This window comes from Amblyraja radiata, chromosome 4 (genome assembly GCF_010909765.2).
Source record: "Amblyraja radiata isolate CabotCenter1 chromosome 4, sAmbRad1.1.pri, whole genome shotgun sequence".
Classification (NCBI taxonomy): Eukaryota; Metazoa; Chordata; class Chondrichthyes; order Rajiformes; family Rajidae; genus Amblyraja; species Amblyraja radiata.
The window spans coordinates 29,555,347-29,580,868 of NC_045959.1; the positions used below are offsets into that span (position 1 = coordinate 29,555,347).

At 47.2% G+C, this 25,522-nt stretch overlaps 1 long non-coding RNA gene across 1 annotated transcript; it reads left to right on the forward strand.

Annotated features, from left to right (window-relative positions):
• The first annotated feature begins 2,911 nt into the window (after positions 1-2,911).
• On the forward strand, positions 2,912-19,554 carry LOC116971705. Its single transcript, XR_004411571.1, has 3 exons — positions 2,912-2,949; positions 3,288-3,292; positions 19,545-19,554. It is a non-coding gene; the product is annotated as an uncharacterized LOC116971705 (long non-coding RNA).
• The last annotated feature ends 5,968 nt before the right edge of the window (positions 19,555-25,522 follow it).

The following is a 25,522-nucleotide window of genomic DNA, read 5'->3' on the forward strand; positions in this document are numbered from 1 at the left end:
GTAGGCAATTTTAGAGCATATGGTATTGGGGGTAGGGTATTGACATGGATAGGGAATTGTGAAGAAGGGTTTCGGTCCGAAACGTTGCCTATTTCCTTCGCTCCATAGATGCTGCTGCACCTGCTGAGTTTCTCCAGCATTTTGTGTATCTTGGATAGGGAACTGGTTGGCAGACAGGAAACAAAGAGTAGGAATTAACAGGTCTCTTTCAGAATGGCAGGCAGTGACTAGTAGGGAGCCGCAAGGCTCGGTGCTGGGACCCCAATTATTTACAATATATATTAACGATTTAGACGAGAGAATTAAATGTAACCTCTCCAAGTTTGCAGATGACACAAAGCTGGGTGGCAGTATGAGCTGCGAGGAGGATGCTATGAGGCTGCAGGGTGACTTGGATAGGTTGGGTGAGTAGGAAGATGCAGTATAATGTGATAAATGTGAGGTTATCCACTTTGGTGGCAAGAACAGGAAGGCAGATTATTATCGCAGTCGCTGCCTCAAAAAGGTTGGCAGTATCATCAAAGACCCACACCATACTGGGCACACACTCATCTCCCTGCTACATTCAGGTAGAAGGTACAGGAGCCTGAAGACTGCAACAACCAGGTTCAGGAATAGCTATTTCCCCACAACCATCAGGCTATTAAACCTGGCTCGGACAAAACTCTGATTATCAATAACCCATTATCTGTTATTTGAACTTTATCAGTTTATTTATTCATGTGTGTATATATTTATATTATGGTATATGGACACACGGATCTGTTTTGTAGTAAATGCCTACTATGTTCTGTGTGCTGAAGCAAAGCAAGAATTTCATTGTCCTATCAGGGACACATGACAATAAACTCACTTGAACTTGAACTTATCTGAATGGTGTCAGATTAGGAAATCGGGAGTTTCAACGAGTCCTGGGTATGCTTGTACATCAGTCACTGAAAGTAAGCATTGCAGGTACAGCAGGCGGTGAAGAAAGCTAATGGCATGTTTGCCTTCATTACGAGAGGATTTGAGTTGTACCGGGCTGAGACCACACCTGGAGTATTGTGCGCAATTTTGGTCTCCTAATTAGAGGAAGGACATTATTGCTATTGAGGGAGTACAGCATAGGTTCACCAGGTTAATTCCGGGATGGCGGGACTGACATATGATGAAAGAATGGGTTGACTGAGCTTGTAATCACTGGAATTTAGAAGGATGAGAGGATATCTTATAGAAACATATAACATTCTTAAAGGATTGGACAAGCTAGATGCAGGAAAAATGTTTCTGATGTTGGGAAGAGTCCAGATCCAGGGGTCACAGTTTAAGAATAAGAGGTAGGCCATTTAGGACTGAGATGAGGAAAAACTTTTTAACCCAGAGTTATGAATCTGTGCAATTCTCTGTCACAGTCGGCAGTGGAGGCCAATTCACTGATCAGCCATGATCATATTGAATGCCGGCTCAAAGGGTCAAATGCCTACTCCTACACCTATTTTTTTGTTTCTATTAGTACACAATACAGTGTCTGCTCTGCTCAATCTCTGCTGTATAACGTTGTGTTGGGCCAGTAGCAGCTGTACAATACTATTTTGTGCCAGTATGGTACAATATCAGGTTTGACAATACTATGACATATCAATACCTATTGAACAATAGTGTGTGGGTCAATTCTTATTGTCTGCAATGTAATGTTTTTTACTAGAATGTTGCCTGGTTTACTAGAATGTTGCCTGGGTTTCAGCAACTAAGTTACAGAGAAAGGTTGAACAAGTTAGGGCTTTATTCTTTGGAGCGCAGAAGGTTAAGGGGGGACTTGATAGAGGTTTTTTAAATGATGAGAGGGATAGACAGAGTTGACGTGGAAAAGCTTTTCCCACTGAGAGTAGGGAAGATTCAAACAAGGGGACATGACTTGAGAATTAAGGGACTGAAGTTTAGGGGTAACATGAGGGGGAACTTCTTTACTCAGAGGGTGGTAGCTGTGTGGAATGAGCTTCCAGTGAAGGTGGTGGAGGCAGGTTCGTTTTTATCATTTAAAAATAAATTGGATAGTTATATGGATGGGAAAGGAATGGAGGGTTATGGTCTGAGCGCAGGTATATGGGACTAGGGGAGATTATGTGTTCGGCACGGACTAGAAGGGTCGAGATGGCCTGTTTCCGTGCTGTAATTGTTATATGTTATATGTTATAATGTGTTCTTCATCTCCTGCTGGGTGATGTGTTCCTCTCCTGCTGTGAAATTTTGTGTTGTTACTCACTTGTGTGATGTGTTCATCTGCTGTATGATGTTGATGATCTCCTGCGTAGGGATCTTGTGTTGTTCATCTCCCACTGTGTGATCTTGTGTTCTTCATCCCCTGCTGTGTGATTCATTGTTCACCCCTGCTGTGTGATCTTGTGTTGTTCATGTCCTGCTGTATGATCTTGTGCTGGTCATCTCTTACTATACGGTGGTTCACCTCCTGTTGTGTGATCTTATGTTGTTTATCTCCTACTGTATGATCTTGTGTTGTTCACCCCGGCTGTGAGATCTTGTGCTGTTAACTGTCGCTGTATGATCTGTGTGGTTCACCTCCTGTTGTGTGATCTTGTGTCGTTCATCCCCTGAAGGTCTGAAGAAGTGTCTCGACCCGAAACATCACCTATTTCGTTTCTCCAGAGATGCTGCTTGACCCGCTGAGTAACTGCAGCTTTCTGTGTCTATCTTCTTGTTCATCCCGTTGTGTTATTCTTCCCTGCTGTGTGATCTTGTGTGATTCGTCTCCTGCTGTATGATCTTGTGTGGCTCACGTCCTTCTGTATGATCTTGTGTGGTTCACCTCCTGTTGTGTGATCGAGTGTTGTTCATGTCCTTTTGTGTGTTCATCTCCTTTTGTGTGTTGTGTTGCTAATCCTCTGCTGTGTGATGTTATTTCCTGCTGCATGATCTTGTGTTGTTCATTTCCTGCAGTGTGGTCTTAAAGTTGTTATTTTCTGCTGTCATTTACCGGTTCTGTGCATACACTGAATGTGAATGCCTGCTGCACAATTTCACCTGGATTCATACTGTGCTAATAACTACCAAGGGATATTGACTGGCTTAAAAATTGAGAAATACTGTGTAGGAAGGAACTGCAGATGCTGGGTTAAACCAGGTACAAAAGATAGACACAAAATGCTGGAGTAACAGCAGGGATGAACACAAGACCATGCAGGAGATAAACAAAACAAGATCACACAGCAGAGATGAACACACAACGCATCGCATAGCAGGCATCATATGGAGGCCAAGTCAGTGGATATTTTTTATGGCAGAGATAGACAAAGTTTTGATTAGAACGTGTGTCAAGGATTATGGGAAGAAGGGAGGAAAATGGGATTGGGAGGCAGAGATCAGTGTGTCTGTTTAGTGTTCAGCCATGAGTGAATGGCGGTGCGGGCTCGACGGACCTGGTGGTCTACTCTCGCACCTACTTTCTATGATTCTATGATTCCATGATTAAATGGCGGAGTGGACTCGATGGGCCGAATGGCTTAATCCTACTCCAATAACGTGACCCGAAACGTCACACATTCCTCCAGAGGTGCTGTCTGTCCTACAGAGTTACTCCAGCATTTTGTGTCCACTTGAGAAGTACTGTTGCGTAGGTTAATACCTGCTGTAAGATATTGTCTGGGTTAACACTTGTAGTACGTCCGATATTGTGGTGAAAACTGTTTTGAGACGTTATAATCAGTTGCCGCCGGCTCTTTCAAACCGTCCGCTCGCGCCGAGCTTTCAGTGACGAAGCGGCGGGCGCTTGGTCACGTGCTGCCAGGTCCAGCCCAAAGATCCTAGAGCGCGCTGTGATCTTCGGTTTAGGCCAAAGATTACCTCTAGTATTCAAGAAGGAACTGCAGATGCTGGGAAAACCGCAGATTACCTCTAGTATTCAAGAAGGAACTGCAGATGCTGGGAAAACCGCAGATTACCTCTAGTATCTTTGCTTTAGCCTTCCGCGTGCCGCCCAGCGCTGAGTATTTGCGAGCGCACGACGTGCTGGCAGGTGGTGCAGCCACCGGGAGATCGGTGAGTGAGGCCAGAACGGTGCACGATGAGTGTAGGTTTAAGGTGGTGGAGAGTTTCCAAGTCACGAGTGTTGAGTAATTGAGGTTGCAACGGATCACAGGAACCGCGAGGCAAACTGGGAGAGAGCACTGAACGAGTTGAATGGAGAGGTGGCAACAATAATTGTTTCATGGGTTGAGTCCACAGGTGCTTGATGTGAAGGAATTGATTTTTGGAAATATAGTTTTGATTTCAGCTTTGGAATTCCACCTCTTGCCACAAACAAATGTGTCCTGCTCCATTTTCGGGCTATTATTGTTAAATTATTTGTCAAGTTGAGTTTATTGACCTATGCACAAGTACTGGTGAGGTACAGATATAAATAAAATCTGGCTTGCAGCGACATCACAGGTACATAGACTTAGACAATGCACAAAACATAAATTACCCAAATTAAGTTCTAAGAGCAAAATCAGGCCATTCGGCACATCAAGTCTACCCTGCCATTCAATCATGGTTGATCTATCTTTCCATTTCAACCCCATTGTTCTACATTTGCCACATAATCCCTGACATCCTTCAGATCCTTATTCAATTTACCAAAAAAATAGTTCTCATTCAGCCAGTATTTGCTTGTATTTTCATTTCTATAATTCTAAAACTTAAACAATTGACCCCAACCTAAACATTGCAGATATTGAAACTTGAAATGAAAAGAGAAAATGTTGGTGAGTTGAAGGTGGCAGTTTTGAATAGAGAAGTTAAGGAATCAGAATTGTACAGCACTGAAATAGGCCCTTTCAGCCCACCGTGTCCATGCTGGCCACAGTGCCAAATTACATTAATCACAAATGGTTGACTTGTCATGGGGAGAACTGTACAATGTGAGCTGACTGCACCCTGGCCTGGTGGTCTCACGAGTCTGGGGTGACATTGTACACAGTAAACTAACTTCATACCTTGGCTTGGTGGTCCCCGAGTGGGGTGGCACTGCCCCTTATGAACTGACTGCACACCTCGGTCTCCGTGGTGCCACTGGTGTGGAATAATAGTACACTGAACTGATTGTACACCATGGGCCCAGCGGCCTCACCCACATGGAATGACACAATGTACACTGAACTGACTGGTCCTGCGGGTGTGGGCATGTTCATTAAGAAACAAAGGTCGCATAGATATTTAGGTTAGGACAGTCAGTATTTGTGGAGAGAGAAACTGACTTTACATTTCAGCTCAAAATCCTTTCATCAGAATGTTGACCAAAGTTGATCAGATTTTTTTTCTCTCCCTGCATTTGGTGCCTGTTTATTAAATATGTTGTGTTCTCCATTCACAACTGCTCCACTTGCTCCATTTTATGACCCAGACTAGATCCAGTAGCATATGAAAAAAATCTTCCTGAGATTTTCTCTCAACTAAAAACTGATGATCCGTCATTTGTCAATCCGACAATGGCCTTTAACAGATTGTATTATGAATGAATGAATGAATGAATGAATAAGTTTATTGGCCAAGTATTGGCTCAACTGTGGATTGAGTTGAGGAATTGCACGGACTTGTAGGGCCGAGATGACCTGTTTCCGTGCTGTAATTGTTATATGGTTATATGGTTATATGGTTATTCACATACAAGGAATTTGCCTTGGTGCTCCGCCCACAAGTGACAACATGACATACAGTGACAGTTAAGAATGATACATAAAACATTAAACACTAATCATTACGTTGCTGCAGGAGGATCGGGCATTAATATTCAGGGTTATACATCCTATAGAAAGGACAGGCAGGTGGGCAGAAGAGGGGGGGTAGCTCTGCTGGTGAGGGATGGAATTCAGACCCTTGCGAGGGAAGATATAGGGACTGACGAGGTAGACTCACTGTGGATTGAGTTGAGGAATTGCAAAGGCAAGGAGACACTAATTGGTGTTACCTACAGACCCCCAAATAGTAGCCCAGATGTAGGGTGTAAGTTGCAGCAGGAGTTAAAACTGGCATGTAACAATGGTAATGCCACTGTGGTGATGGTTGATTTCAACATGCAGGTAGACTTGGAAAATCAGGTTGGTTCAGGACCCCGAGAAAGAGAGTTTTGTAGAGTGCCTCCGAGATGGATTCTTAGAGCAACTTGTAATGGAGCCGACCAGAGAAAAGGCAATTCTGGATTTAGTGTTGCCCAATGAACCAGATTTGATAAGAGAACTAGAGGTAAAGGAACCGCTTAGAAGTAATGATCATGATATGATTAGTTTTAATCTGCAATTTCAGAAGGAGAAGGTTAAATCGGAAGTGTCAGTGATGCAGTTGAACAAAGGGGACTATGAAGGCATGAGGGAGGAGCTGGCCAAGGTAGACTGGAAAGGGATACTAGCAGGAATGACGGTTGAACAGCAATCGCTGGAATTTCTGGGCATTATCCGAAAGAAGCAGGATCATTTCATTCCAAAAAGGAAGAAAGGTTCTAGGGGGAGTAGGAGGCAACTGTGGCTGACAAGAGAAGTTAGGGATAGAATAAAACTAAAAGAAAAGATGTATAACACAGCAAAGAGTAGCCGGAAGCCAAAGGATTAGGAAACTTTCATAGGACCACAGAAGGAAACAAAACGGGTGATACGGGCTGAAAGGATGAAGTACGAGGGGATGCTGGCCAGGAATATAAAGAACAGTAAAAGCTTCTATGGATATGTTAAGGGAAAAAGAATAGCAAAGTCAAATGTGGATCCCTTGAAGGCAGACATGGGTGAAATTATTATGGGAAACAAGGAAATAGCAGAAGAGTTGAACAGGTACTTCGGATCTGTCTTCACTGAGGAAGACACAAACAATCTCCCAAAAGTACTGGAGGACAGAGGGTCTTAAGGGTTAGAGGAACTGAAATAAATTTTCATTAGGCGAGAAATAGTATTGGTTAGGCTAATGGGACTGAAGGATGATAAATCCCCTGGGCCTGATGGTCTGCATCCCAGGTTCCTCAGGGAGGTGGCTCTAGAAATAGTGGACACATTGGTGATCATTTTCCAATGTTCAATAGATTCAGGATCAGTTCCTGTGGACTGGAGGATAGCTAATGTTATTACACTTTTCAAGAAAGGAGCGAGAAAGAAAATGCGGAATTACAGACCAGTTAGCTTGACTTCGGTGGTGGGAAAGATGCTGGAGTCAATTATTGTATAACATAATAATGGGGCATTTTGATAGCTTGTATAAGGTAATAATGGGGCATTTTGATAGCAGTAAAAGGATTAATCCAAGTCAGCATGGATTTATGAAAGGAAAATCATGCTTGACTATTCTTCAGGATTTTTTTGAGGATGTGACAAGTATGGATGAAGGGGCGCCGGTGGATGTAGTGTATCTAGACTTTCAGAAACCTTTGATAAGGTCCCGCACGTGAGACTGGTGACTAAAATTAGAGCACATGGTATTAGGGGTAGGGTGTATTGGATAGAAAATTGGTTGGCAGACAGGAAGCAAAGAGTATGAGTGAACGGGTCCTTTTCAGAATGGCAGGCAGTGGCGAGTGGAGTGCCGCAAGGCTCAGTGTTGGGGCCGCAACTGTTTACCATATATATTAATGATTTGGAAGAGGGAATTAGGAGCAACACTAGCAAGTTTGCGGATGACACAAAGCTGGGTGGCAGTGTGAACTGTGAAGAGGATGTTAGGAGGTTGCAGGGTGACGTGAACAGGTTGAGTGAGTGGGCAGATGCGTGGCAGATGCAGTATAATATAGATAAATGTGAAGTTATCCACATTGGCGGCAAAAACAAGGGGACAGATTATTATCTCAGTGAGGTTAGGTTAGGTAAGGGGGAGGTACAGCGAGACCTGGATGTCCTTGTACACCAGTCACTGAAAGTTGGCATGCAGGTACAGCAGGCAGTGAAAAAAACTAATGGAATGTTGGCCTTCATAATAAGAGGATTTCAGTACAGAAGTAAAGAGGTTCTTCTGCCATTGTATAGGGCTCTGGTAAGACCGCATCTGGAGTATTGTTTACAGTTTTGGTCTCCTAATTTGAGGAAGGAGATCCTTGTGATTGAGGCAGTGCAGTGTAGGTTCACGAGATTGATCTCTGGGATGGCGGGACTGTCATATGAGGAAAGATTGAAAAGACTAGGCTTGTATTCACTGGAGTTAGAAGGATGAGGGGGGTCTTATAGAAACATATAAAATTATAAAAGGACTGGACAAGCTAGATGCAGGAAAAATGTTCCCAATGTTGGGCGAGTCCAGAACCAGGGGCCAGAGTCTTAGAATAAAGTGAAGGCCATTTAAAACTGAGGTGAGAAAAAAACATTTCCTCCCAGAGAATTGTGAATTTGTGGAATTCCCTGCCACAGAGGGCAGTGGAGGCCAAATCACTGGATGGGTTTAAGAGAGAGTTAGATAGAACTCTAGGGGCTAGTGGAATTCAAGGGAGACGGGGAGAAGGCAGTCATGGGTTATTGATTGGGAACGATCAGCCATGATCACAATGAATGGTGGTGCTGGCTCGAAGGGCCGAATGGCCTCCTCCTACACCTATTTTCTGTTAATCTCTTCAAAGTGCCCGGAGGAGGCTGAAGAAAGTGATGGCTATTACCCTGTCCACCAAAGTATCTAAAGGAAGCACAGCCTCAAGAAGGCAGTTAAAGACCTACACCACCATGGTCACACATTAATCTTGCTGCTACAATCGGGAAGAAAGTACAGATACCTCCAGGTTCAAGAACAGTTTCCTCCAGGTTCATGAACAGTATTTTCCCAATACCAATCTGTTCTTGAACCACCCTAATCGCAAACCTATCTCAGCACTGAACCACTGTGGAATTTATACTATTACAGTTGCTCTACATATTTTGGTTTATGCATTATCATGGTTTAATTTATATGGAATAATCCATGGTATATCCATTTGTTTATTTTGTTATGTTTAATATGCCTGGAATCTTGCTGCAAGTAAATATTTCATTGTTCCGGTTCATATCCAGTGCATAACAAATAAACACTTGTGTCTTTTAAAACCCATATAGAAGCCTATGTTTATGACTACTGCTGTTAGGAATATGTTCTGCACTTGGTAGCTAATATTCTGCAAATTATTAGCTCACTTTTAAGGTTCCATATTGCTGTGCTAGAACTCTATTTTCTTATAGAGAAAACAAGCTTTCACCATCCTAAAAAAAAGTTTTCTACTTTAAAAAAATATTTCCATGCCCTGACTTTAGCGATCTAAAGCCATTAGTTCTTTAACTCCTGAGTGTTCTGTTATTAAGCACAGGTCTCCATCTATAGACAAAGTTAGACATATGCACTTCTATTATGTGCATTATACGCCTGGAGTTTAGAAAAATGATTTCATTGCTGGTGTATATGTTGTGAGAGAGGTATTTATTTCCAGACCTTTGCAGTGATGCTCATTTGCTCAGATTCAAATTCCCTTCTTCCTCGTCCCGTATTAAAAGGACATGTGTTCTTTGTTTTGTGTTCTGCATTTCATCTGTTTAAAATTGCTTCACTGTCTGACTCATGTTTTTATCAGTACTGCGCAGCTTCCTGTGGTCAGAATTGTAGAAATGTGCAAATTCTGATATTTATTTTCTATGATACAAGGTGGACTTGCCATGCAGTATTTTATACTCCATTAAAATAATGACATCTAGAACATTTAAAAAAGTGTACATATAGCAACAATGTATGCCTGGTTTTATATGCAGGTAATTGCTTCTGATTGTCGAATGGTTTCATCAAAACAATGATGATTAACAACCTAAAATCCTCAATCTCTGTTTTGAGTGCAGTCAATGATTAAGACACTGCAGCCCTCCAGAATAGATAATTTCACATATTATAAGTAAGGTATTATTCTCTACCTTTTAGTCGTAAATGGCCTAATTTCTTATTTTGAGGTCGTTCCTCAGCTCTAAAGGCAAAATGGACATGGTTATAACCAAATCTTTAACCCGAGGTACAATCTAAGTTGTAAACTAATGTTAATTACAAAATTATTTTTGTTATTTATGCTTGTAATTTAAGATTGAGGAAAGAGAAATGTGATTTGGTATAATATAAATTGGATATCACGTACACAACAGTTAGAATAAATAGATTATTTTCAGGATAGAGGAATGTAACTAGTGGAGTACTCCAAGCATTGGTTCTTGGCCTCAATTGATTACTATTTATATTAATAACCTGGAGGGGACACATTTTTCCAAGTCACCAAGGACACAAAAGTAAGTGGAATGGCATGTTATAACAAGTACATTGTGATTCTGCAACAGAATAAGAATACATTGAATGATTAAGTGAAAACTTTGTAAATGTAGTTTATTGTGGAAAAATGTGACATTATGCATATAGTATGAGAAATCAAAAGGCAAATTCAAATGGAGAGAGACTGCAAATGAGTGAGGTTTGGAGGAATTTGGGTGTTTTTGTGCACGAGTCAAAAAAGGTTAGCAGGCACACGTAGTTAAGAAGGCAAATGTCATTTTGGCCTTTATTGCAAAGGGGTTAGATTTCAAGAATAGGGATTTTTTTTTACAATTTACAGGGTGTTAATAGTGAAGAGTGTTTATTTGTCACATTCCCTGGAGTTTAGAAGGATGAGTGGGGAATCTTAAAGAAACATATAAAATTACTAGATTAAGTGGGACCCGTTGGGTCCCAGCATCACACGGGAGGGCTGGTCACCAATGCAATATTCCACTTCTCCACCAATTCCAATATTGCTCGCCAGTGGGGGGGGGGCTGTCCGTTGTGCTAGTATGGGTGTTGCGGGCCGAAGGTACTGGTTTCCAGGGGCTAGTATAGACATTGTGGGCCGAATGGATTCTTGGGCTGGCATCTAACTGTTGCAACGATTTTAAAAGCCAAGCCAAGGTGAACAATTGGGCTGCAGCCACCTGATAACCTGGATAACCTTGTTTTCAACTTAGCTCATGATCACCTTGGTTTTCGGGTGCACAGACATCCACTCTCTACCATTCTCCCTGAATGTTAACGCTTTTAAGCTCTCCTTCCTAGTTCTGACTAGATTTAAGATTCAAGAGAGTTTATTGTCATGTGTCCCAGATAGGACAATGAAATTCTTGCTTTGCTTAGGCACAACAGAATTATGGAAGGCATATATACGGAACAGATCAGTGTGTCCATATACCATTGTATAAATATATACACACATGAATAAATAAAACAAATAAAGTACAAATAAACAGATAATGGGCTATTAATGTTCAGAGTTTTGTTTGAAGGTACACACAAATGCTGGCGAAACTCAGCGGGTGCAGCAGCATCTATGGTAGTGAAGGAAATAGGCAACGTTTCGGGCCGAAACCCCTCTTCCTTTGTTTTGTTTGAGTTGAGTTCAATAGCCTGATGGCTGTGGGGAAGAAGCTGTTTCTGAACCTGGACATTGCAGTCTTCAGGCTCCTGAACCTTTTACCTGAAGGTAGCGGGGAGATGAGTGTGTGGCCAGGATGGTGTGGGTCCTTGATGATGCTGCCAGCCTTTGAGGCAGCGACTGAGATAGATCCCCTCGATGGTAGGCAGGTCAGAGCCGATGATGGACTGGGCAGTGTTTACTACTTTTTGTAGTCTTTCCCGCTCCTGGGCGCTCAGGTTGCCGAACCAAGCCAAGATGCAACCGGTCGGCATGCTCTCTATTGTGCACGTGTAGAAGTTAGAGAGAGTCCTCCTTGACATACCGACTCTCCGTAATCTTCTCAGGAAGTAGAGGCATGATGTGCTTTCTTTATGATTGCATCAGTGTTCTCGGACCAGGAGAGATCTTCAGAGATGTGCACGCCCAGGAATTTGAAGCTCTTGACCCTTTCCACTATCAACCCATTGATATAAACGGGACTGTGGGTCCCCATCCTACCTCTTCCAAAGTCCACAATCAGTTCCTTGGTTTTACTGATGTTGAGGGCCAGGTTATTGGGCTGGCACCATCTGGTCAGTCGGTCGATCTCTTTTCTATACTCTGACTCGTCCCCATCAGTGATAGGTCCTGCAACAGTGGTGTAGTCAGCAAACTTGATGGAGTTCGCACTATGACCAGCTACACAGTCATGAGTATAGAGAGAGTACAGCAGGGGGCTGAGCACACCGCCTTGAGGTGCTCCCGTGCTGATTGTAATCGAGGCTGACACCTTTCCACCAATTCGAACAGTCTGTGGTCTGTGAATGAGGAAGTCGATTATTTCTCTCACCACAAACATGTTGAGTAGTTCCAGCAGTTGTGGTGAGGGTTTCTGCCTCTGCCACCTTTTAAGAGGTGGAGGCCCATCATCTCAAGGTGTATAGCATTTTTTTCGTCTCCCTTCTTTTTCTCCTACCATTACTTTAAATTTGAACCTGCTGTTTTTAACGCCTTTTTCCAAATATGACAGTTCCAACCTGCTCTTTGAGAGAATATAATTACTGTGAAGTTCTTGACCTTCTTCGCAAGTCTGAGACTGATTGACCATCAAGTGGCTTGTCTAGTTCATTTTTTTCCACATATCATTCCTTTTCATTGTCTTGTTGCTTCTTGAACCATTTACCACCACCCTTCTAATATCTCCCTCAATCTTATCTGAAAGCCATGCAAGTAGGAACATCAAGCTGCTGTTTGCCCAGCTCTTTAAGCCAGGTGTTTCTTACGGCTATAAATTCATACTTTGTGGCGGCTCCCAGGGGTCGCGCCATCATAGCTGTTGAACCCCTCGGCTTGGGAGTGGTTCTGTCCGGAGGCGGCCCTTAACCAGAGGGTTTAAAGGCAGGGGTTTGGGTGCCATCTTTCTCTCGTTTGGACCTCCCTACAACCGGGAGGAACATAATTAAAGGTGCCTCTCAAAATACTTGACTCCTCTCTTCCTTTTTGAGACCCACGGACCACATTGGTGACCCCAACGCTCCATTGTCGTCATGATGGAGAATGAAGAGCACCCTACCTCCTCACAGGCCGGCCAGGCCGTGTCTCTGGACGCGGTCTCGGTAAAATTGCCCAACTTCTGGACCACCCGGCCGCACATCTGGTTCCAGCAGGCAGAGGCCCAGTTCAACCTGCGGGGCATCATGGTCGATGCCACCCGCTTCTATTACCTGGTGGGGGCCCTCGATCAGGACACGGTCGAGGAGGTCACGGACTTCCTCGCAGCCCCCCTGGCCACCGATAAATATCTCGGCCTTAAGGAGCTCCTGCTCCAGATTTATGGACTAAGTAGGATGGAGCGTGCTGCTAGGCTCCTTCATATGGAGGGCCTAGGCGACCGACGGCCATCTAGCCTCCTAAAGGAGATGGTGGCTCTCCTGGATGGGCACACACCGTGCCTGATGTTCGAGTATACCTACCTCCACCTGCTGCCGGCCTACATCCGTCTTCAGCTAACGGACGCCTCCTTCGCCGACATCAGGGCCCTCGGGAGCCGCGCCGACGCGCTGTGGATGGCGCGTCCTGATGACGTCAATGCGCTGGCCGTCAGCAGCCACGGGGACGCACTGAGGACGACGTGCCCTGATGACGTCAACGAGCTGGTCGTCGGCAGGCGCGCCGATGACGTCACCCCGGCAGCTCCCGATTTCCTCCGGTGGGGCGGGGGAGCTGTGGAAGGAGTGACAGCTCCAGCCCGATGGCCCGTAAGATCGCCTCCCGCGGCCGTGACGGGTACTGCACCTGCAGTCCAGCGCCAGCAAGCTGCAGGCACCACCAACAGGAGCCGGCAAGCTCCAAGTACCACCAACATGAGGCGCTGGTGCTACTTCCATCAGCGCTGGGGTGCTGCAGCACGACAATGCCGCCAGCCGTGCACGTTCCCGGGAAATGCCTGGGCCGGCTGCCAATAGTACCCGCGGCAGCCGGCCAAATTCACCGCCTCTTCGCCTGGGATCGGCGCTCCGGGACCCGCTTCTCCTTGATACTGGAGCGGAGCTCAGCGTCCTGCCCCCTTCGCTGGCCGACATTCGTTCCGGTAAGCGGCGTCCCGTCCTCACCGCGGCGAATGGCAGCCCCATCCGCACGTATGGAGTGCGCATGGTTCCAATCGTGTTCGGCTCCTGCCATTTCTCGTGGCGGTTCACCATTGCTGATGTCTCCCAGCCATTGCTCGGGGCCGACTTCCTCCGGGCGCATTCCCTCATGGTGGACGTCAGGCGTCAGCGCTTGGTCAACGCCGCTACGATGGAGCCGATCACGTTGCGTTTGGATCAGCCGGTGGGACGGCCCCTGTCGTCCGTGGACTCCCGCTTTGCATGGATCTTGGCCGCGTTCCCGGACATCCTGACCCCACAGTTTCGGTCATCGACCCCCAGTCACGGAGTGGTACATTTTATCCTGACTACCGGCCCACCTCTCCACGCACGAGCACGCCGACTGCCGCCGGATAAACTGCGTCTGGCACAGCAGGAATGCCGCACGATGGAGGCCTTGGGGATCGTCCGCCCTTCAAGCAGCCCATGGGCGTCTCCACTCCACATGGTCCCCAAGGCAAGCAGGGGCTGGCGACCTTGCGGGGATTACCGATGGCTGAACGCCGCAACAACAGCGGATCGATACCCCGTACCCCACATCCAGGACTTCATCGCCCATTTGGCTGGGGCCACAATATTTTCAAAAGTGGATCTGGTACGGGGTTATAACCAGATCCCGGTCCACCCAGATGATGTACCCAAGACGGCGATCATCACGCCATTCGGACTTTATGAGTTCACGAGGATGCCGTTCGGCCTCAAGAACGCTGCGCAGGCTTTTCAACACCTAATGGACGGGGATTGTCGCGACCTCGATTTCGTATTTGTTTACCTGGACAACATCCTGGACGAGCACAGCACCCACCTTCGGCAGCTCTGTCAGTGGCTCAGCGAACATGGTTTGGCCATCAACCTCGACAAGTGCCGTTTTGGGGTAACCGAGATTGACTTCCTCGGCCACCGCGTGACTGCGCAAGGCGCGGTTCCCCTGCCTGACAGGGTCGATCCATCCGTCGGTTTCCCCGCCCACGCACGGTGCGCTGCCTGCAGGAGTTTGTCGGTATGGTGGCGCTTTACCATCGTTTCGTGCCATCCATGGCCCACGTCATGCGGCCGCTGTATCAACTCCTGGCGGGTGGGCAGAACAAGAACGTTGAATGGACCCACGAGGCAGTGGCAGCATTTGGCGGCACGAAGGAGGCCCTTGCTCGGGCCGTACTGCTGGTGCACCCGCGGGAAGATGCCCCGACTGCTCTCACGGTGGACGCCTCGGAGTCGGCGGTTGGTGCCGTGCTGGAGCAACTGACGGGCGGAGGTTGGCAGCCCCTGGCCTTCTTCAGCCGGCACCTCAACCGCGCGCAGACGAAATACAGCGCGTTCGACCGCAAGCTCCTGGCTCTGTACCTGGCAGTGCGCCACTTCCGCTACTTCCTGGAGGGCCGCCCGTTCACCGCCTACATGGACCACAAGCCGCTCACTTTCGCCCTGGCAAAGGTTTCCGACCCCTGGTCCGCACGACAGCAGCGGCATTTGGCCTACATTTCGGAGTATACTACTTCTATCCGCTACGTCGAGGGGAAGGAGAACCGGGTGGCCGACGCATTGTCCCGCCCCGCTATCAACGCCGTTTTTGAGGTGGCGCCCGGAATTGACTATTCTGCTCTGGCAGAGGCACAGCTCACGGACGATGAGATCTCCGCCTTGAGGATGTCCCTCTCGGTCCTGGAGGAGCGACGATCCTGTGCGATGTTTCGTCCAGTCAGCCGCGCCCCATCGTCCCTGCCGCCTGGCGCCGGAGGGTGTTCGAAGTCATCCACGGACTGTCTCACCCATCAATCCGGGCGACAACGGCACTAGTGGCCGCTCGTTTCATGTGGCACGGTCTGCGCAAGCAGGCTGGCAATTGGGCTCGCACCTGCATTCCGTGCCAGACGGCGAATATCCAGCGCCATGAAGCGGCTCTCCAGGAGTTTGGGCTACCTCACCGGCGATTCGACCATCTCCACGTGGACATTGTGGGGCCTCTCCCGCCGTCCCGGGGCATCACCCACCTTCTCACAATGGTGGACCGCTTCATACGGTGGCCGGAAGCCATTCCGATGTCTGATGCTTCAACGGCTACATGCGCTCGTGCGTTGCCCGCGCACTGGATTGCTCACTTCGGGGTGCCGGCGCACATCTCCTCAGATCGGGGGCCACAGTTCACCTCCGAGCTGTGGTCAGCCATGGCTCGCTTGCTGGGGGTGCGGCTACACCACACCACAGCTTACCACCCGCAAGCGAATGGTCTGGTGGAGAGGTTCCACCGGCATCTAAAGGCAGTGCTGAAGGCGCGACTCTCCGGCCCGGACTGGATGGACGAGTTACCGTGGGTCATGCTGGGAATTCGGACTGCTCCTAAAGAGGACTTGGCCTCATCATCGGCAGAGCTCGTGTACGGGTCGCCACTCACGGTGCCCGGGGAGTTTGTGCCGTCGGCGCCGGGGCAGCAGGGAACGCCCTCATCCACCCTAAAGCGCCTTCGCGACCGAGTTGGCAGGCTCGCACCTGTCCCGACGTCCCGCCATGGGACATTTCGCCCGCATGTGCCATCAGCCCTCAGGGACTGCCCATACATTTTCCTGCGCCGTGATGCCCACCGGACGCCACTCCAGAGACCGTACGAGGGCCCATTCCGGGTGCTGGAACATGGGCAGATGACTTTTGTGCTGGACATGGGGGGCCGGCCGGAGGCAGTGTCGATCGACAGGTTGAAGCCAGCGCACCTGGACATTGACCAGCCGGTGCTGGTTGCCCAACCTCGGCCTCGAGGGCGTCCCCCTTCACGGCTCCCTCCGCCTGTCACTCCACCTGTCCTCCCGCCGGTCCCTCGACCATTCCCTCGACTATTCCCTCGACCTGTCCCTCCACCTATGCCTCCGCCAGCCCCACGATCTGCTGACTTCCGCACACGGGCCGGCCGGGTCGTGCGCCCACTAGTGCGTTTCGTGCCTCGGGTTCTGGGGGGGGGGGGGGTCCTGTGGCGGCTCCCAGGGGTCGCGCCATCATAGCTGTCGAACCCCTCGGCTCGGGAGTGGTTCAGTCCGGAGGCGGCCCTTAACCAGAGGGTTTAAAGGCAGGGGTTTGGGTGCCATCTTTCTCTCGTTTGGACCTCCCTACAACCGGGAGAAACATAATTAAAGGTGCCTCTCAAAATACTTGACTCCTCCCTTCCTTTTTGAGACCCACGCACCACAACATCTACTATAGATACCTTCAATTAGTTTGAAAATAAATAGACCAAGAACTATTATTTTTCCCATTATACTTAATATTTTCTGTAAAGTTGTGACTGCAGTCCTGTTGCACGTACATTTGCTCCTTTATCAAAAGACACCTTTGTGTGACAGTGTTCATGGACATGATACAAAACAGTTTGGCGCAGACACATATAAAACTTACTTCAGGCACTTTGCACTTTCCAACTCTAGAGTAAAGAGGAGCTAGAGATATCAGAATATTATGTTTGACTACTTTTAGATAACACATTTGACTACTTTTAGATACCACATTTGGTGATGATAGATTAAGTTTTCAATGACTATCTCAGTCCTAACTTTTATCGACTGTAGCCTAGCCTGACTCTACAAAGGTTCCTTGGAATGGTCAACTACCTGGGGAAATCTATTCCCAACCTCAGCGATATATCTGCCCCCCTGCGGGAACTGACACACAAAGACACTGCATGGTCCTGGTATGCGCAGCACCAAAGAGCTTTTGATATCCTTGTTGCAGCTGGTCAGTGCACCAACCCTCGCTTATTTTGCTTTGGAGTCACCCGTAACGCTCACATGTGATGCGTCCCAGTACGGACTTGGTGCTGCTTGCCTGCAGACCACTGCCGATGTCGACTGCAAGCCTGTTTCATATGCCTCTCGCACACTAACTGATACTGAACAACATTTGTCCCAGATTGAAAAATAATTACTTGCAGTGGTTTTCGCCTGCACAAAATTCACAGACTTTATTTTTGGGAAGTCTAATTATAGAAACAGATCACCACCCGCTGGTCACCATCTTGAATAAACCAATTCACGCTGTCTCCGGCTCGCCTGCAACGGATGATGCAGCTGCAGCGTTTTGATTTCAACATTGTCTATAACAAACACATAACTGACACGCTATTAAGGGCCCCGTGCAAAACCAGCGAACAACTCTCTGAACAGGACTAGTTCTCAGTAATGAAGGTATCAGATGTTCCTAGGTACACAAAAATGCTGGAGAAACTCAGCGGGTGCAGCAGCATCTATGGAGCGAAGGAAATAGGCAACGTTTCGGGCCGAAACCCTTCTTCAGACTGACGGGGGTTGGGGGGGGGGGCTGGGAGAAAAAAGGAAAAAGGAGGAGGTGCCCGAAGGCTGAGGAATGGGAGGAGACAGCCAGAGGGCTGAGGAAGGGGAGGAGACAGCAAGAGCTAACAAAATTGGGAGAATTCAATGTTCATGCCCCCAGGATGGAGACTCCCCAAGCGGAATATGAGGTGCTGTTCCTCCAAATTCCGGTGTTGCTCGCTCTGGCCATGGAGGAGACCCAGGACAGAGGTCGGATACGGAATGGGAGGGGGAGTTGAAGTGCTGAGCCACCGGGAGGTCAGGTTGGTTATTGCGGACCGAGCGGAGGTGTTCGGCGAAATGATCACCAAGCCTCCGCTTGGTCTCACCGATATAGATCAGCTGACATCTAGAGCAGCGGATGCAATAGATGAGGTTGGAGGAGATGCAGGTGAACCTCTGTCGCACCTGGAACGACTGCTTGGGTCCTTGAATGGAGTCGAGGGGGGAGGTAAAGGGACAAGTGTTGCATTTCTTGCAGTTGCAATGAAAGTGCCCGGGGAGGGGGTGGTACGGGAGGGAAGGGAAGAATTGACAAGGGAGTTACGGAGGGAGCGGTCTTTGTGGAAGGCAGACATGGGGGGGAGATGGGAAGATGTGGCGAGTGGTGGGGTCACGTTGGAGGTGGCGAAACTGACGGAGGATTACTTGTATGTGATGGCTGGTGGGGTGAAAGGTGAGGACTAGGGGGACTCTGCCCTTGTTACGAGTGGGGGGGGGGGGAAGAGGGGGAGAGAGAGCAATGTTGCGGGGTATGGAAGAGACCCTGGTGCAAGCCTCATCTATGGTGGAGGAGGAGAACCCCCGTTCCCTGAAGAATGAGGACATTTCAGATGCCCTGGTGTGGAACGCCTCATCCTGGGAGCAGACGCGGCGTAGACGGAGGAATTGGGAGTAGGGGATGGAGTCCTTATAGGAAGCAGGGTGGGAAGAAGTGTAGTCCAGATAGCCATGGGAGTCAGTGGGTTTATAGTTCCTACTGAATACCTAAGCAGCCTGACAGAGCACACGGCTGCTGACGAGACTTTACAATTGCTGTCCGCAGTCATCCGGCATGGCTGGCCGGATAAACACCGCACCCCGCTCGCGATCCGCCCATACTTCCTGGTTCGCGACGAACTGTTGCTACTGGACGGGATTATAGTCAAGGGCCACAAGGCAATTGTCCCAGCTGTCCTCCAGGAGAAGTACTTTGACGCCGTCCACAGGGGCCACCCCGGCATGGAGGCAACCTTACAATGGGCACAGAGAATGTTTTACTGGACTGGTATGACCAAGTACATCCGTGACAAAACTGAAGTTGCGACAACTGCAAAAGCCTGATGCCACACCAGCAGAAGTAGCCCGTACTGCCGCACCCGGCTCCTCCTCTACTGTGGTCCACGGTAGCCACCGACTTATTCGAATGGCATGGGAAACACTATCTGGTTCTTGTCGACTCTTATTCGGGATGGTTTGACATCGATCTACTCCAAACCATCACATCTGAAGCAGTTATCCAGAAGTTGCAACACCATTTCTCTGTGCACGGATCCCCTGCACGCCTTCTATCCAACAACGGCAGTCAGTTCACCAGCCAGCTTTTCAAAAACATTGCACAACGATGGGACTTTCAACATATCACCAGCAGCCCTGAGTTTCCGCAGTCCAATGGACTCACCGAACGAGCTGTCCGAAGCGCAAAACTATTAATGGAGTGTTCTTACCTTGCTAAATCTGACGTCTACCTGGACCTGCTCAATTTAAGAAACATTGCCAGGGATCCCATACTGGGTTCCCCAGCCCAACGACTGATGTCTCGCCAAACCCGTGCTGCCCTGTCTGTACCCCCGCATCTTTTGCATCTACAGGTTCGTTTTCCGCCTGCGGTCCAGAAACATCTACAATACGCCTGCACAAAAATGGCTTTTCAACAGATCCAGTAAGCCATTTAAACCTCTCTCCAGTGGACAGGTTGTTCGCCTCCAGACCAACAAAGGCTATGGCCGTCTGGGTCACATCCACAGCCCTGCCAAAGAACCATGCTCCTACCTGGTTAGCGCGGACGGGGCCATTTACAGACTCAACCGTCAACATCTCCTTCCAGTGTCCTGCGACTCAGCATCCAGAGATTTCGCGTTTTGTATACCCTCCCACTACCGGGCCGGCTGCTCCACTATCAGAGACTCTGTCCCCCGCAGCCTCCCAACGGTGTTCAGCGCCCAGCTCGCCTATTTCACCACCTCCACCCGGCGGGTCCCCAGTTACCTCCCCAGTCACTTCACCGGTGAAAGGAGAAGATGTGGATTTGTACCACACACGTGCCGGACTGGGTCAGCAGGCCAGCCATTAGATACGGTGATTTTGTGTAACTATCTATACTTCCCTATATGCGTTATTAACGTTCCAGCTACTATATTGTTTGGCCACCATGTTTCAACGTATCTTTGCTTTATTTTGGTTCTACAAGGAAAGATGTAGATTGGTTATTTCTTACTAACCAATTGTAGTGCTTGTTAGTAGTTGCTCCGCCTAATATGTGAATTATATTACCAAGAACTTGCTTACATAATTCGGTCCGAGTAGCCGTTTGGTCTGCAGAACGTTACAGTACCTATGCTGTAAGTGGACTTTAATAAATATGTGTTGTATTTCGATGTGTGTACGACTCGACTCATTACAGGAAAATGGAGTGTTAATCATGTTACACTATTTTATGACAGTACATAGTGGTTATACGACTTGACAAGTCTCATCTTAATCAAACTTGGTTAACCAGTCTATCCAACTTGGATATACATCATTAACCCTATGTGGCCATGGATCCAAATCCTGGAATGTTTGTTATAATAGATCAAAATCTAAAATACTGTACCTGATTCTTCCAGAGGAGAATAACTCCTGATAGCATCTTGTTCCTCCTAGGTTTCATAGACTGCTGTGAAGCTTTCTTCCTGCTTATGCCACTAGCCTTTATTAGATCAGAAAACCATTCTCTTTCCAGTTGTACTTTGATTACGGTCGAATTTGGCATCTTAACATATAAAAGTTTTTTTTTCTCAAGCAGATTCTTTTTAGTAGGGTTTTGCCTTCCTGTTTCATGCAACTTCAATTGTTCTTCCCAGCACAATTTAGACAAAGGGTTTCAAAACACTTAAACAACTTTTCTATTTTGGCTAAACTGGTCCTTATTGAACACACATATTTGCATTTTCTCTGGTAAGATAAGTGCATTAATAATAAAGGCTAATGTATAATTTTGCCCATTACTTGATACATCTGCATGTTGGCCACTTCTGGTTCTCTTTTAACAAATACTTTCCTATTATGTATTCTAAAGTGGATAATTGAACATTTTCCACAGTATGTCCTATCTGTCATTTTCTTGCCTACACACCCTGCTTGTCCGCATATCATTGATGCTCTTTGCATACTCTTGCCTATGAACCGTGCTGTCTAATTTAATGTTGGCTAAAAACTAGGAAATATAGTAAAATTTCAATAATCTGCTATTTGAATAATTGGAAGTACCCAGTTTAGCATCTGGTTCACGAGCTGATGTAGGCCATAATGCCTTTCAATTTACTCAATTCCCCTTAAAAGTAACCAATTTACTGTTAAATTGATTACAATACCATGTAACATCTAAAAGAAGTTAATTAAAAATGTGTTGATGCCAGATTATCTAAACTTTACTGTGAGAAAAATGGAGATAGCATATGCAGTAGAGAGCATACAAAGTTAATGTGTGTGAGGGGGGGGGGGGGCAGGAAATACAACAAATGTAATTACAACAAAAGTAATGCACGCACTAGGCACTGAGCCAGCAAGGGTACATGCCCTGCAGAATTTATCGGTTAGTACCACCAGAATGAGCCATGCAAGGTGGTGTGTGAGCATGAGGCATTCAACTAGATAAAGGGGCCAATTGCGAAAGAGATAATGTATGATGCGCTGAAGAGGTGAGAGGGATCACATGCAACGGTGAGCGCATCTGTGAGAGAGCAAAGGAGATGGAGGCACAAGGGAGCTATATGCGAGGGTAGGCATGCAAGCATGAGGGGACCGTCACATCAGAGAAGAGCAAAATAAATAATGCAAGTGCACAAGGGAATGAGCAAACCTGTAGGGGCAGATGCAGGGAGAAGCAAGTAAACAAGAGGATAGTCGTGCCTAAAGAGTGAACAACGAGGCAGTGGGATACACAAGACCGATCGATCGACACTGGACAAATGAATGAGGGAGCAAGCAAGCGAGAGGCATGGGAGCGAAAGAGGAACTAGAAACGTGGATAATGTGGATAAATGTGAGGTTATCCATTTTGGTGGCAAAAACAGGAAAGCAGACTATTATCTAAATGGTGGACGACTAGGAAAAGGGGAGATGCAGCGAGACCTGGGTGTCATGGTACACCAGCCATTGAAAGTAGGCATGCAGGTGCAGCAGGCAGTGAAGAAAGCGAATGGTATGTTAGCTTTCATAGCAAAAGGATTTGAGTATAGGAGCAGGGACGTTCTACTGCAGTTGTACAGGGTCTTGGTGAGACCACACCTGGAGTATTGCGTACAGTTTTGGTCTCTAAATCTGAGGAAGGACATTATTGCCATAGAGGGAGTGCAGAGGAGGTTCACCAGACTGATTCCTGGGATGTCAGGACTGTCTTATGAAGAAAGACTGGATAGACTTGGTTTATACTCTCTAGAATTTAGGAGATTGAGAGGGGATCTTATAGAAACTTATAAAATTCTTAAGGGGTTGGACAGGCTAGATGCAGGAAGATTGCTCCCGATGTTGGGGAAGTCCAGGACAAGGGGTCACAGCTTAAGGATAAGGGGGAAATCCTTTAAAACCGAGATCAGAAGAACTTTTTTCACACAGAGAGTGGTGAATCTCTGGAACTCTCTGCCACAGAGGGTAGTCGAGGCCAGTTCATTGGCTATATTTAAGAGGGAGTTATATGTGGCCCTTGTGGCCAAGGGGATCAGAGGGTATGGAGAGAAGGCAGGTACGGGATACTGAGTTGGATGATCAGCCATGATCATATTGAATGGCAGTGCAGGCTCGAAGAGCCGAATGGCCTACTCCTGCATATAATTTCTATATTTCTATGTTTCTAAACACAGGAGGGCGACCGTCTAGGTGGACATGGGGGGCAGGATGTGGTGGAGACGCCCCTCAAAATAAGGGAAGGGATTTAACGGCATTAGGCCACATGATTGGCAAGGAGGTGGAGTAAAATTGCGATTTGGGTAAACAATATTGAATGTTTGTTTCGCCTCAGAGAATGTCGGATGAAGTTTTTTGCACGGTTCCTGTATTTTTTTAAATGTGACTGAACAACAGGCGGCAGGCGTGGACAATGGTCAGCTAGCGAAAAAGGACGAAGGCTGAACGTGGGCAGGGAAAAGGCACACATAGGGGAGCATGAGAGGTGGGAAATGGGAGCAAGTGACAGAAGGAGCACGTGCATGATACAGCGAGCAAGAGTAGTCTCGAGTGCAAGAGAGTGGACATGTGCATATGAGAGGAACGTGTAATTGATGGGCTAGCAACAAAATCTTAGCATGAGTGAGGGAGCGGCGATGTGAGGGAGTGAGTAGGAAGTGTGTGAGAGAGGGAGCACCCCGTTATTGATTTGATCACATTTTACGGAGTAAACGCAGTTCAAAGGCAAATTTTACATGGTCCTCGTTCACTTCCCAATTGAGTAGAGTCTATGCATGTTATTGCCTTGAAATAAATGGACCATCGTGAACTGAATCATTATAATTTGCAGGTAGACATTGTGTTCCTGTTTTGCAGTTGAAACAAGCTGCTCCAAAGCAGTTGCAGCTTTGCAAAAACCAATTTTCATAGCATTATCTGGGTGTAAAGATGACAGCACTGTCATGACTCCCCTCAGGGTGTGCATACACATTCTCCGCCATACCAAGCTAACTTTTTAATGCCAAATCTCAAAATAATTGGACATGATTTCATAAAGATAAGATTTGTTGTGAAGAGATTGGTTGTAATATGCACAAATTAGTTCTCGATTGTTAAGTGTAGAATCTTCCCAAAGTTGCTGTGCAACAAATTCTTAATGTTTGCTGCTCCAGGCTTTTGACTGTGTACAAGATTTTTTGCTTGCAAAAAAGAGCTATGTGAACACAATTCCAGTGTTTCAGGAACTTTACTAAATGAGCATCTAGTATCTGTCTATGTACCAGGAAGTTGACCATGTCGTTCAGCCATATTTCTGCCATTAAATAATTGCAATAGCTTCACAATGTAGTGACAGCAAATTAAACAATGCTTTAGTATTAGCACAGACCAACATTTCCAGTTGCTCCAGGAATCACCTAATTTGTCACTACAGCCAATAAGTGCAAGCTTAGCATACATTGCCTTCTAATCTTCTGAACCAGTCCACACTTAAGTCAGCCTGGAAACAGACTCTTCGGCATAGATAAATTGACCACTACCACCTTCAACCTCCTATCACCAAGCCAAATGTGTATCCAGTCAACCAAAATATCGTGAATCCCATATGCCTAACTTTCTGAAACAGCTTACCATACTTATAACTAAAGATATACTTGTAACTAAAGGTTGTAACCGACAACCTCTCCTTGGACACAGAGATTGATAAGAGGATGGGGAAGGCAGCTACAACTTTCGCTCGCCTAACAACTCGAATGTGGACCAACCCAAAGCTGACAGTGAAGACAGAGATAGCAGTCTACAACGCCTGTATCAACAGCACGCTGTTGTATGGCAGTGAGACATGACTACATATGCCAGACAGGAGAGAAGACTCAACACCTTCCACCTTAGAAGCATCCACTGTATCCTGGGCATATCCTGGCAAGACAGAGTGCCCAACGCCAAGATCCTGTCTCGCGCTGGCCTTCCCAGTATGTACACTCTACTCAGGCAACGCAGACAGCGGTGGCTAGGCCATGTCCACCGCAAGGAGGATGTCCATAATTACAAAAGACATTCTCTATGGAGAGCTGACATTTGGGAGGAGAACCATCAGTCGCCCCCAGCTACGTTACAAGGATGTCTGCAAGAGAGATATGAAGGAGCTCAACATCGATGTGGAGTCATGGGAGAGCCTTGCAGCTGACCGCACAAGGTGGAGAGGTACCCTGAACCAACATCTCAAAACGGGGGAAACTGTTGAACGCAGCAGCAGACAAGCGAACACGCAGAAAGGAGCGCAGCAACTTCAACAAACCAGC